This window comes from Mastigoproctus giganteus, chromosome 10, assembly GCF_048544385.1.
Source record: "Mastigoproctus giganteus isolate SK-2022 chromosome 10, ASM4854438v1, whole genome shotgun sequence".
NCBI lineage: Eukaryota > Metazoa > Arthropoda > Arachnida > Uropygi > Thelyphonidae > Mastigoproctus > Mastigoproctus giganteus.
Window position 1 is genome coordinate 99,434,295 of NC_143584.1, and position 13,089 is coordinate 99,447,383.

The 13,089-nt window shown below is 37.1% G+C and overlaps 1 protein-coding gene across 2 annotated transcripts in view; it reads right to left on the minus strand.

Moving 5' to 3' along the window:
• Nucleotides 1-13,089, minus strand: part of ACC (acetyl-CoA carboxylase) — a 1,497,654-nt gene that overhangs the window by 135,941 nt on the left and 1,348,624 nt on the right. The window lies entirely within an intron of this gene.

The window sequence follows — 13,089 nt, forward strand, 5'->3', positions numbered from 1 at the left end:
GAACAAACTTGATGCTTACTAACCTCATATACAACTCCTCAGTCTCAATGGCCTGAACTGAGATGTCTCCTCAGCAGTTTCTGAAAGGGTCAATTGTTGATTTGATTGAATGATTGTTCAGCATTTTTGATTGTTTTGAGATATTACACTTCTTTTTTAGTTCTCTCTTCATTTTCAAGGAAAAAAATTTCCTCATGAAACCTATAAATTTGTTTAAAAGTTGTTTTTTTCTTCATAGAATCAATATGGAACGTAATGAGTATTTTATTTTGTAGCTGACCTTCTAAGTTTATCCAAAAATTGAATGTTTGTCTATTGTTCAAATATCATTATTTTCAGTAACCTCAACAAATGAGAAAAATAAGTATACAGCCAAAGTCGCTTTGTACTAGATTGGCACATAACAAGTTAATGTGCACATGTGAAAAAGATATTGTTGTTTATTCCATTAGATACAACTATGCATTCAAGAATTATAAGGTCTCGTTAATCAAATTTTTTGGTCAAATCAAATGTTTTCCCCGAGGTCAGATGTTGTGTTTGGAAGTTTCTTGTCAATAGCACATGCATTAGTAGAGGCAAGAAAGCAAGCTTACATATCATCACCAGAAAAAAAAAAAAAAAAACTTGCCATTTCACCCATCCATTCACTCCAAATGCTTGTCTAGTTTCTGCCTTGAACTTATTTAGGTTTTCGACTTCCACTACAATAGATGGAAGTCTGTTCCAACTATCAACCACCTGCTTGCTAAATAAAAATTTCTGTACGTCTATTCTACTGATTGACATTGCTCAATTTGAATTTATGTCCCCTCAGGTGAGTAATCTAAGCAAGAGGAAGAATCTCACCAGCATTGAGCTCACTCACATCATTCAAGGCCTTATACACCTCAATTAGATCATTTTGCAGGTGCCTAGTCTCCAGCACTGTAATTTTGCAAAATTAAGCCTTTCTTCTTAAGAGCAACCCTCCTAAGGGAATCTGCAGATAAAGGAACCACTAGGTGGCAGTGATCAGTGTGTTGAAGTGGGATTTCCTCAAAGAGGTAACTACCATCAGGGGTGAATGGAAGGGTTTTCGCTTTTGTAAAGGCGACTACGATGGTCTGAGACAGTATTTAAATTCTATACAGTGGGACCAACTAATGATGTTACAAACACAGCAACTTCAAAATGGGAAGCATTCAAAGAACTTATCTTGGAAGATATTAGGCTTTACATACCAACTAAGAAATATTGTTCAAGTTTTAGTTCATCTGACATCCCTAAATGGATGTCAGATGAACTAATGAAACATATTGTTGTTGTTGTTTGGTTTTTAGGAGCATTAGCAATTAAGGCCATATTGCTCCGGGAATATGCAGTGGTCATTCCCTAACCTTTCCACATTATCCGTATTTGGTGGTGATGGGCTCGAACCCCGGTCTAATCAAGAAGCGTGTGCTACGCACTGCTGCTCCTTCCCACCTGGCTACGGAGGCGCAATGAGACATATGGCAGAGAAGAAAAATGCATGGGATACATATAAATTAGTGGGTGACATGGAAGCCTATGATAGATATAAGCTGGTCTGTAACCAAGTCACAAAGGAGATTAGGCAGGCAAAAGCAGATTATGAGAAATCCTTGGCAAAGGATGCAAAAAAAACAGAAAAGAGTTCTTTACCTATGTAAATTTTAGAAGGAAAGGGATGAATCAGATTGGTCCACTGGATATTGATGGTTCAACAGTTGAGGATCCTGCTCAGGTGGCTAACAAACTAAACAACTATTTTGCAGCTACATTCACACATGAGGAATTATTCAGGAAGGGGAATGCCAGAGGTGAAGTGAACTCTGGCAGTGAGCTAGATGATTTTATGGCAGTGTGCTACTGCAACAGGATCTAGATAATTTGGGCAGATTGGCTAAGAAGCGGCAACTGAAGTTTAACCATGACAAATGCAAAGTACTGCATATTGGTAGAAGTAACCAGAGAGAAAAGTACCAACTGTGGGGTACTACACTTAAGGTGGTAGAAAATGAAAAAGACCTGGGAGTAATTGTGCAGTCAGATATGAAGTTTTCTGAGCAATGCAGATAGGCTGCCAGGGCAGGTCATGGGGTTTTATCAATGATATATAGGAATCTGGCTGGCAAGGAAAAGGAGGTGACTGTCCCTCTGTATAAGGCAATGGTCAGGCCACACCTTGAGTACTGTGTATAGGTCTGGAGGCCTCATTTTAGGAAGGATGTCGATTTGCTTGAGCGTGTACAGAGAAGGGCAACAAGATTGGTGAGGGGAATGAAGGGATCCTCTTACCAAGAGAGGCTTAAGTTCTGCAAATTGCAGTGGCCGGAGACTAGGCACCTGCGAGGTGAGCTGATTGAGGTGTATAAGGCCTTGAATGGGATCCTTCCACTTGTTCAGATTATGCATCTAATGGGGAATAAATTCAAATTAAGAAAAGACAGATGTAGAATAGATGTGTGGAAATTTGCCTTTAGCCAGCGGGTGGTTAATTGCTGGAACAAACTTCCATCTGTTGTTTTGGAAGTTGATAGGTTGAATAAATTTAAGGAGGAACTGGACAGGCATTTGGAGGGAATGGTGTGTTTTTTTTTTTTTTTTTTTTTTGGCTGATGCTGCATAATCTCATACACTTGCTTTCTTGCATCACATGCCACTACTACTACTACTACTATTTTGTGATAACTGAGAGGAAAATGCAGGAGAAATTGTTGAGGATAAACATAAAAAAGGCACCCAGGGTGGATGGGATCTATCCAGTTATATTAAAGGAAGCAGCAAAGGAAGTAAGCAAACCCTTAGCCATAATTATGAGAGCTTCTTTGGAATCGGGGAAGTACACATAGACTGGAGATGTGCAAATGTAACCCCAATTCACAAAGGAGGATCAAAGGCTGACAAAAGTAATTATAGACCTGTGAGTTTAACTTCTGTTCCAAGAAAATTAATGGCGGCACTGGTTAAAGAAGCACTGCAGGATCATCTAGACAAGACTTCAGTTATAGCTCGGACACAGCATGGTTTTGTTAGGGGAAAGTCTTGCCTGACCAATTTGATTGGATACTATGATGCAGTCACAAAAGAACTGGATGCAGGGAATAATTTTGATATTATATATTTGGATCTTAGAAAGGCTTTTGATACTGTTGCACATCAAAGACTGCTGCACAAATTGGAGCGTTGTGGCATTGGAGGGAAATTGCTGCTATGGATAAAGGGATGGTTGAGGGGGAGAAGACAGAGAGTGGTAATCAATGGACACTGCTCATGATGGACTAATTTAATTAGTGGTGTCCCTCAGGGTTCAGTGTTGGGTCCATTATGGTTTTCTGTATTTATAAATGATATTGATGATGGTATATGAAGCTTAATGTCCAAGTTTGCAGAGGATACAAAGGTTGGCAGGGTTGTTAAGGACACTACTGATGCTATGCTGCTGCAACAGGATCTGGAAAGGTTGCGCAGATGTGCTGAGAGGTGACAAATGAAGTTTGATATTGACAAATGTAAATACTACATATGGGAAACAGCAACCCCAGAGCAACGTATCAACTCTGTAGTACTATACTGACAGTGGTAGAGAATGAAATGGACCTAGGGGTAATTGTGCAGGCAGATATGAAGTTCTCTGAGCAGTGCAGATGTGCGGCAAGAGTAGCTCATGGTGTTTTGTCAATGATATACAGGAATTTTTCGAGCAGGGATAAGGAGGTGATTATTCCCTTGTATAATGCAATGGTCAGGCCACACATTGAGTACTGTATACAGGTCTGGAGGCCTTATTTCAAGAAGGATGTAGAGCTGCTGGAACGAGTACAGAGAAGGGCAACAAGATTAGTGAATGGAACAAAGTGTTGCTCTTACGAAGAAAGGCTTAAGTTTTGCAAATTACAGTGTCTGGAGACTAGGCACCAGCGAGGTGATCTGATAGAGGTGTATAAAGCCTTGAATGGTTTGAGCATGTTCAATGCTGATGGGATTCTTCCTCTTGCTCAGAATAATCACCTGAGAGGGCATAAATTCAAATTGAGGAAAGACAGATGTAGGATAGATATGCGGAAATTTGCCTTTAGCCAGTGGGTAGTTGGTTGGTGGAACAGACTTCCATCCCTTGTTGTGGAAGTTGATAGCCTAAATAAATGTAAGGCTCAGCTAGCTGGACAGGTATTTTGAACGAACGGAGGGGTGAAATGGAAGTGTTTTTTTTTTTTTTTTGGCTGATGCTGCACAAGCTTGCTTTCTTGCATCATATGCTTCTACTAATGCTAATTAACCCTTTGTTCCACTCACCAAACCCATTGCCCTTCTCTGTACTCATTCCAGCAACTCTACATCTTTCCGAAAATCAGGCCTCCAGACCTGTATGCACTACGCAAGGGGTGGCCTGACCATTGTCTTATACAAGGGGACAATCACCTCCCTATCTGTGCTAGGAAAATTCCTGTATATCATTGACAAGACATCGCGAGCTACTCTTGCAGCCTGTCTGCACTGCTCAAAAGACTTCATACAGTGCAAAATTTCCCCAGTTCCTTTTCATTCTCTACTACCCCAAAGTAGTGCCACGCAGTTGGTACATTACTCTGGGATTCTTGCTACCCGTATGCAGTACTTTACTATCAATGTTAAACTTCAGTTGCCACCTCTCAGCCCATCTGCTCAACCTTTATGGTTCCTGTTGCAGTATTATACTGTCATTACTGTCATTAACAATCCTGCCAACCTTTGTATCATCTGCAAACTTAGACATAAATGACATATACCTCCATCAATGTCACTGATAAATACAGAAAACAACACTGGGCCCAACACCAACCCCCGGGAGACTCCACTAATAACATTAGTCCACGAAGAGCAGTGTCCATTGAATGCCACACTGTCTTCTCCCACTCAACCATCCTTTTATCCATTGTAGCAACTTGCCCTTAATGCCATACTGCTCCAATTTGTACAGTAGTCTTCCATGTGCAACAGTATCAAAAGTATTCCTAAAATCCAAGTATAAGATATCAAAATTATCTTTTGCATCCCGTTCCTTTGTAACCATATCAGAGAATCCAATCAAATTTGTCAGACAAGACTTTCTCTTAACAAATCCATGCTGTGTCTGAACTATAACTGCAGTCTTGTCTCCATTAATTTCTCTGGAACAGAAGTTAAACTAACAGGTCTGTAATTACTCATTTCACCCTTTGATCCCCTTTATGAATTGAGGATACATTTGCACATCTCCAGTCCACAGGAAACTTCCCTGAGTCCATAGAAGCTTTCATAATTACAGTTAAGAGTTTGCTTACTTTCTTTGCTGCCTCCTTTAATATAACTGGATAGATCCCATCCACCCCAGGTGCCTTTTTTATGTTTCATTTCAACAATTTCTCTTCCTCCCTTTGCTCCCAGTTATTACAAAATCATTAGTTCCCTGCTGGTTGATCAGCTTCTGGCTCCCACTTCTCTACTGACTTCCTCATGAATGAATGTAGATGCAAAATACTCAGTTTGTCAGCTACTTCAGCAGGTTCATCAACAATCGAACTTTCGATATGAAGTCGACCAATCTGGTTCATCCTCTTCCTTCCAGAGTTTACACAAGTAGAGAAATCTTTGCTGTTTTACTTTGCATCCTTTTCCAAAGATTTCTCATAATTGGTCTTAGCTTGCCTCACCTGCTTTGTGACTTGATTACAGACTAGATTATCTTGCCTTGTGTCACCCTATAATTTATATGCATTTTTCTTCTCTGCCACGAGTCTCATTAGTTCATCTGCCATCTAATTATACCTAAAATTTGAACAGTATTTCTTAGTTGGGACAAAAAGCTTAGCAGCTTTCAAGATTACTTCCTTGAATGCTTCCCATTTAGAATTTTTTTGGTAATATCATCAATTGAACCCATTATAAAGAATTTAGAAACTGTCTGAGACCACTTTAGTTATCTTTATGAAAGCAAAAACCCTTCCCTTTACACCTGATGGTAATTACATCTTTAAGTAAATCCCACATCAGCACACTGTGGTCACTGCCACTAGTGGTTTCTTTATCTGCATATTCTTAAAGCATGAAGAATCACTGCTGATAATCAGATCAAGAGTAATACTTCCTCTAGTTGCCTCTCGAACACGCTGCTGTAGAAAACAATCATCCAATAAATCCACAAAAGCCTTGGTAGTGTGCAAGTGATTAATCTCACAAGCTCTAGTCAATATTGTGGAAGTTAAAATCTCTCATTATAAGACAATCTGATTTACTACCCCACCAATTTTCTCTGCACAGTTGTTTATTGTACTCATCACTGCCATTAGGCCTATAACACACTCCTATTCTCAATTTTGCTTTCCCAGTGCTTATGCCACACCAAACTGACTCAACATTGCACTGTCCACCCATGTCAGCTGAACATTCTTCCTTAGATTTTTATGTTTCTTAACTAACAGCATGACCCACCTCCCTTTCTATCCTGTCTATCCTTTCTGTACACATTGTTCTCCCCAAATTCCAATTCTGCATTCCTTATCTGTGTATGACACCACATCTCTGATATCCCAACAATATCTGCCTTCGATGAATTCTCCAACACCTCAAATTCATCAAATTTATTTACTATACTCCTAGCATTGGTGTACATGCAAGTATACATGCACCTATTCTTACTCTTTGTTATCTAAACACAGCCCATATATTTACTTGTTTCATGATACTCCCAGCAATCCTGGAAATCTCCAGCATCTTGCTTTCCAGGCTGCTGCTCATTACAATAGAAGCAATGCAAGGATCACTTCCCCCTCTGCCTATAGCCACTGTTAATCTATTAGTTCGTGAATACACCAAGCTAGCAGTTTTCCAACCCACCTAACACTGCCTCAGTAGCATCTGGAAATATTCTTGCACTCTTTCTATTTAAGTGTAACCCATCCCTGTATAAAAATTCTCTCCTGTTAACGAGCACAGACCAGGCCGAGAAAACGTCTACCCCATGTTTATATAAAAAATAATAGTATTATTTACAATCATTAAAAGGGTAGCACCAAGTGCAGGGGTAGTCCCAACATACTTTGAATGTAAAATCCATGGTGATGTAATCCAAACGGAATCATATTGTTTATTTGTTTATTGGGTTTTTAGAGCATTAGCAACTCAGGCCATATGGCTCAGGGAATATGCAGTGGTCATTCCCGGATCTTTCCGCATCCTCTGTATTTGGTGGTGACGGGCTCGAACCCCGGACTAATCAAGAAGCGTGTGTTACGCACTGCTGCTCCTTCCCACCTGGCTACGGAGGCGCCCGGAATCATATGCTTTACAAAGCAAACCGTTACAAGAAGTTCCAACCTAAATAATACATTCTGAATGGTCTATTCTTACTAATATATCCAAGGTTAGTCTAATTTGCTGAATACTAAATTGTGCAGAAAAAAACAAAGAGGTTATTTTATAAGAGGTTATTCTTAAAGCTTGAAGAATCACTGATGATAATCAGATCAAGAGTAATACTCCCTCTAGTTGCCTCTCGAACATGCTGCTGCAGAAAACAATCATCCATTAAATCCACAAAAGCCTTGGTAGTGTGCAAGTTGAAGATATCTTTTTGACGATTTTTGCACAGGCAACTGGTCAAGATGACAGCCCTTTTTGTAGTGGGATCTCATTAGTGTATTCATGCTTAGCACATTTTCCTACATAGTATGATGCTTTCAGAAAGTTCTGGTCTCATTCATATTAACAACATGTACAGAGATCCTATTTACTGTGTTTATGATTTCCACTTAGGATGCTTAAGTGGTTTTGGGCAATCTGTGTCTAGCAAGAGTAGAAATTACGAGGTGCAGTTAATAATTACTTACTCTCCCCTAGAAATTTGTTAGATATTTGAAATTTGGCTGGAAATTTTATACTTCTCTATATAGCTACCTTCTAGAGATATGCATTTTCCTCATCTATAGATAAGCTCTTTTCAGTCATATTGAACAGAACTCCTCACTTTGAGCAGAAAACCAGGCTTCCACTTCATTAATTACCTCCTGATCAGTCTGAAACCTGCAAACCCATCATCATCAGCCATTTTTAATCCACTGCAGGATGAAGCCCTCTCTAGCAACTTTCCAGTTCCTTCTGTTCTGTTCTGTTTTGTTCAATGGCCATTCATTTACTACACAAACTCAGGAATTTCATCTGTCCATTTCTGTTGTTGTCTTCTGGGTTTTCTTTTAGCTCCTCTTAGGTACAATTCTGTTATCTTCTTAGTCCATCTGTCATCATATCTTCGAGCTATGTGTCCAGCCCAAGACCATTTCAGTTCTTTAATTTTGATAAGAATGTCTTAATTTGTCTTTGCCCTGCCTAATCGATGTTTTAGTCTGATTCCTAATATAATTCATTCCATTCCATTCTTCAATGTGTGGTTTTCAGCTTCTCTTCCATTCTTTCGGTGAGTGCACAAGTTTTACTTCCAAAGTCATGGGGAGAGTATACATTGGTTCATTATTTAATGTTTCAGACAAACTGGGATATTGCTCCTCAGTATGTGACTATATTTCCTAAATGCTATCCATCTGAAATTTATTCTTCTCTTGACTTCAGTCATTTATCATTATTACAGCTAATGACTTGGTCTCAAATAAGTATATGAATCCACTTTTTCAATTACTGCTATTTCAATCATTATATCCCTTTCTGTGACATACTTGTTTATCATTACTTTTGTTTTAGCTATATTCATCTTTAGTCCGAAATCCTTACTAACTCTGCATAACTGATTAAGATTTTCATCTAATTCTTTGGGCTCATGGATTACGATAGCAATGTCATCTGCAAATTGTAAATTGTTTAGGTACTCTCCATTCACATTGACTCCTTTCTGCAACCAGTTCAATCTTCTGAAAGCTTCTTCAATGGCAGCAGTAAACAACTTCGAAGATATTGGGTCTCCTTTCTCAATTTTGAGTTTCCTGCTGTCTTTATCTAGTCAAATAAAGGAGGTAGCATTCTTATATATTTTCTTCAAAATCATAAAGTATGGGGTAACTATGCCTTGTCTTTCCAGTGCTCAAAACATTACCTTATGCTGTATGGAGTCAGATGCCTTTTCATAATCCACAAATGCCAAGCATTATGGTGTTCTCACCTTCACATAATATTTGCAATATTATGTGAAGGTGAGAATTCTGTCCTAAAGCTAGCTTGCTCTTTTGGTTGATTCTCATCAAGTATTCTTTCTAATCTATTAGTAATGACCCTTGTGAACAACTCAAATTGTAGATGTGGGACAACAAGCTAATTGTTCTATAATTTCCAATTTCTGATTTATCTTATTTCTTATGCAGAAAAATTATGATTGCATTATTCCACTCCTTAGGCATCACACCTTTCCTAATGTATTTTGTGAAGAGTCTTGCCAGTTTGTGTTATGTCTCTTCCTCCCAATTTTAACAACTCTACAGTAACTTCATCTTCCCCTGGGGCTTTCTGATTCTTCATTTTCTTCAATGCATGTTCTACCTCATCAGGAAGAATATTGGGTATGTCGTATGTGTTGCTACTTTGCAATCCATCTTCCCCACTGCTGGCATCATTCCCCTGCTCCTTGTATAATTCTCTATAGTAGTCTTCTGCTATCTGAATTATGCCTTCTCTGCTGTTTATAAGTACACCATCGCTATTCTTCAGTTTCAGTATCATTTGTCTTTCTGTATTACTGCTCATGGCTGCTGTTTAAATCCTTTGTTTTCCCTTAATGCTTGTTCTACTTTTCTTGTGTTAAATCTTCTTATGTCCTTTCTGAGACTCTTTCTAATGGCTTTGCATAATAACTCAGTGTACTCAATTTTGTTAGTGTTTATCTTGCTCTTAATTTTTCACCTTCCGTTCATCAAGACAAGTGTTTCTTCACCAATTTTTTTTTTATTTGGATTTGTTTTTACCTATAGGTTTCTCAGGCTTTATCACTTTCAGAAAATTGTTGCATTCCTCGTCAATATCTTGGTCCTGAAAGGTCTTCAGAAGCTCAAACTTGTTCTTATGTTCCAGTATAATGCTTTTTCTCACCTTCTGCTATCTCAAAAACCTTTGTATTATTTATTTGTCTTAGTTTTTTCCTTTCTTTCTTTTCTTACATCTATATCAAGTGTACATCTTATCATTCTGTGATCACTTCCAACATTTACCTTGTTCAGGACAGTAACATTGTGAAAAAAGTGTTCATTATTGATATTCCTCGAGGGTCTGCAAATTCCACAAGTCTCTTTCACCAATTCCAAAATTTCCTACTTTGTGCTGTTTTACTGTTTTCCAAAGTCAGCATTGAAGTCCACCATAATAATGGTGTAGTGAGTTTTCTGTTCATTTAGAAGTCTTAAATTTCAGTGTACATTTCTTCAACCTCTTCATCATCACGGCTCAATGTTGGTGCATATATCATTACAACCTTTAGTTTGAATCTATTAGAAGTCTTGGGTAGTAGTCCTGAAACCCTTGGTGATGTACTTTTGACCCATAATGGCTTCTAAATTTTAGGGAAGAAGGAAAAAATCTGAAAGTGAGAGGTTGTAAGAATAAGAAGAGGGAAAAAAACTGAAAGTGAGAGGTTGTGCTGCAGAGTTTCAAAGGTATATCTGATTGCAAAGTCCACTGTGAGATCAGTCTGAGAGCAGGAGCATTGTTGGCAGACACTTTTTCCCATATCTCTTCAACTTCCTCTCTTAACATTCCCAGGCAGTTTCTGTAGAACTCTCCAGTGATGCTGTTGCTTTTGAGAGATAATCTGAAGGAATATATCTTTAGAATCAAGACTAATGGCTAAACCTTGGCTTTTCTGGGAGTTTGAAGATGAATGTTTTCATTGTTTGTCCATTTATCGACCATAGTGATGCACCCAACATTCATCTATCACTCCATAAAAATTCAGTGAAAAATCATGAACACTCTCTCTCTCTCTCTCTCTCTCTCTCTCTCTCTCTCTCTCTCTCTCTGTGTCTACAAAGCTCCAATTATTGTTTGATACTTTTTGAGGTGTATGAAATTTACTACTGTAATTATTACATATTCTTTTCTAAATTGGTTCTTATTTAGCAGATTATATCTAAACTAATATTTTCCTTCCTTTTCAAAATATAGCAATATCTACTACATTTCTTTTGTTCAGGTTATTCTAGTATTATTAAAATAAAATCCATTTCCACCATTTCTTTTAATTCAAAATCCATTTCCGCCGTTCCTTTAACTTTAAGTATAAATTATAACTTTTAAGTTTACCTATGTTTAAAGATGAAGTTTACTCAGTTTACTCATTGCTTGTCTTAGTATTCTATTGACTTAAGTTGAGTTTAGCCTTCTCTTACTGGGATCAGAATATTTTAATACGTTTTATTTTTCAATGTTATCTCAAAAATATGGCTATTGTAGGTTTGTATTCTTTTATTTTTACATTCCTTTTAAGTTTTTTTTTTTTTTTTTATAATTCTCTTGTTAGGCATGGCTTTCCTTTATATTTGAATAAAAAAAAATTATAATTGTATTGGTAGGGAGTCTTTTTCCAGATGTAACTTGCTTTGGTTCTAAGTACCTTTCAGTTAAGTTTGGCAGTGGTCCAGAAGCACAGACCATGCGGGGAAAAATTCTATCCTATGAGCCTTGTGCAATCTCTCCAGGGCCGAATTGATTGACAAGACTCTGTTCATATACTTTTTCCTATTATGTCCAGGCAGAATTGCAGACACTTTCAAATTTAACCATAACTCACAGGTTTTTTTTTTCAACATTGCCTTGCATTTTTTAAGTAAGTCCACAGACCTATTCTTAATGCCATTAGTGCCAATATATAAAACAATATCACCTTTTGTGCCTTTAAAAGATGATATCTGTTCTACAATGTCTTTTGAGTTTTGCTGCCTAGCAGACATACCCTGGTGGTATTCCACCTATCCATACTGCACAATACAGTTCCCCCTATCCCTGATAATAGAGTTACAAACAATAGCTACCTCAAAATATAATTTTACCTAAATATTTTTGAAGTCATAGAAACAAGCAAATGCATTTAACATTTATCATCATATGTTATATTCCCAGATATAATTTTATGAAAACATTTATGATTAAAACAGAATGGAATCTAAAGGGTTCAAATAAAATATAACAGAAATACTATGATTTTTTTTAAAAAATAAACTTTAACTGTGTTAAATATTAATAACTATATATTTAGTCAGGAGATATATGGTCCATTCCTAACTGTATTATCTTTTATATGAAAATCAAAAATTCTCTGTTGAGATGCTGTTTCATTATCACTGCCCTTCATTTCTCTTAAAGCACTGAAATATTTTTTGAATTTCCCATCAGAATTACTTAATTTAATAAGAGTAGTGACATTTCTTCTTTACTATATTCTTTTTCTTCACTTCATCTCCAGATTTTTCTCCTTGAAATGCTGCTGATATTTCAATTTCTTCCAGTCATGTTCTTACAGTATCCAAATTTATATCTTTTTGGCTATTATTGGTAGACTGACTGTAGTTGGCCTCACAACTTCCAACTGACCTTTTTTTTTTTTTTTTTTTTGCAGCAACACACTATAAACACTATTGGCAATGGCACTAATTACTGCTTAAACCATCCAGGCTAGTCTGCCCCTAATTCTATTGAAAATAAATAAGAACAGTGTCATTATTTAACAGCTTTTTATTTTACTTCATTCCAACTTGCATTTTATGTTATAATTTTTTAATATTAGCTACTGTCAGGATTATAAAAAAAAAAAAAAAAAACCATAAATAATAATAATATATAATCAAATTCATAAATGCTCTTCAATTTTTTTCCTTTAATGTAAATAAATGTTTACAGCTGTGTATGGACTCCCTGATCTGTAAACTGAAACTCAGAGCTGTGGTACTGAGAGGTAAGAAAATGCACTTGATATTTCCATCACTTGATAAAATATCATCTGAAAGCTATACTGGTGCATTATCTAACAATAAAATGTCTATTAAGCAGTCAAAATTACAGAGGGTTCAAATTTGTGAAATTTTGAAGTTTGAATTAGTGAGGTTTTACCGTACGTATCTGGATGAGACTACCTAACTA